We start from the raw sequence: 1,803 nt of genomic DNA on the forward strand, positions 1-1,803 counted from the left end.
CTCCACGAAATTTTAATAATATTAGGTTTGACCTATATTCTAGTATAAGACCTTTGACTACACGTATGTGTAACTGTCATAATCTTATGTCCAAAGTTAATTAATTAAAAAATATTATTGTTTCAAGGTTAATCTGTTGGTATTTGATACGCGGACTCTATACGTATTGATATTTTTTTTTAAAAAAAGCTAGCATTAATCGATCACCTGGATATGTGGACGCGTCGATGTCAATAAACTTGATTTTTTTTTTTACATCGACTAAAAGTGTCGGTCATAATTAATAATTATTTCTCGTCGTTTTATCATTGGCTAAAATATATCTCCACTGACGGTAATATCACCGAGTGAGTAGTGAGTGCATAATATAATTTTATATTTAATGTATAATATGCTGTTTCAGTGTTTCACACCGCCAAGACGAGACGACGTTTAAACATATCACGTATTTTCTTTTAGTGGAAGGGGTGGGTTAGAAAGACGGTTTAAATCCGTCATGTCATGTTTTATAGATGTTCGCGGGCCTGGTCGGAATGTATTGCTGTTATACGACGATAACGGATTTTTTTTTCTTCTAGTCGGTTACGTGTAATCGCGTTTTTGCGGCAGCGAAAAAGATTGGAAATCGCGTCTCTATAATATACACTAGTCGAAGACGTCGTTTTTCGATGCTCAAAATAAGTTTCTTCCAAATAGACGCGGTTCGCGACGTGAGGATAGACTATATACCAAGGTCCGAGTTAATCCTACAATTTACTCAGACTTTTTCACCGATCACTTAATATTAGCGATCATACGCCAATGTCACGGTCGTGTAGGGATGTGCGATGTTGTTTGATCATTCTGATCGAAACATGATTGAATAACTAAAAGTTGACTGTTTAATATTATGTTTTTATAATATTCAAATAAAATCGTTTGTAATTTTGGAAAAATTAACACAATGTTGTGCTCTAAGACTCGAAAATATTTCAACACAAGATAACTTACATTATATTTATGGTTAAACATTTTAATTCATTAATTATGAACGCCGACAACTTAAAATCTTGTGCAAGTCTCGCTAAAAATCATCGTTTGAGAGCTGTGATTTACCTATCATTGTTGAGCGATATTTTACCCACAATACCCCGCACCGAGTATAGTGTAGTGGTATGAGTTACCAAAACACCTATTGCCTGTAAATATCGTCATTCACTTTCAACTGGCTTCGCATACAAACTAACCTTCCAAAGTTATGACGTACAATTAGGTAATACTGACTTTGGAGGCAGGCAGAATTCATAGCAACCTTTGCCGAAATCGTCATGATGGGAGGTGCAGTTATTCGACACTAAATGTTTGATGATAATTATCATTGTTCCCCAGTGACAGTTTTGTTGACCCAACTCGTGATAACCACATATAATAATAATAATAATATCTACCTTCCACGTAAGGTCGAGCTAAAATTGCTATCAAATCGGTTACAATAAACATTATTTTTTCTACCTACGCTCCTAAAACCATAATTACGGGCTCGCAAAACATAAGCCCGGCGCCTGACCCACTTTATGGCACTTATCCAAACACGATTCGTACCTGCAAAGAAATGCATATGAATATCAAGTATAAACCACTCACTGTTTACACTTTACAACAATTGTGATCAAACACAGTATACCTACATAATACAGTTTTTTTATTTTTTTTTTTAATGCTTTTAATAATTATTCATTATTATTATTAGTCTACCTACGTTTTTGTAACACGAATGGTATCGATTTTTAATAAAAGTGAATTGAATGTTTTTAGAAAATTTAA

Source organism: Acyrthosiphon pisum, chromosome A1, assembly GCF_005508785.2.
Source record: "Acyrthosiphon pisum isolate AL4f chromosome A1, pea_aphid_22Mar2018_4r6ur, whole genome shotgun sequence".
NCBI classification, from domain to species: Eukaryota; Metazoa; Arthropoda; class Insecta; order Hemiptera; family Aphididae; genus Acyrthosiphon; species Acyrthosiphon pisum.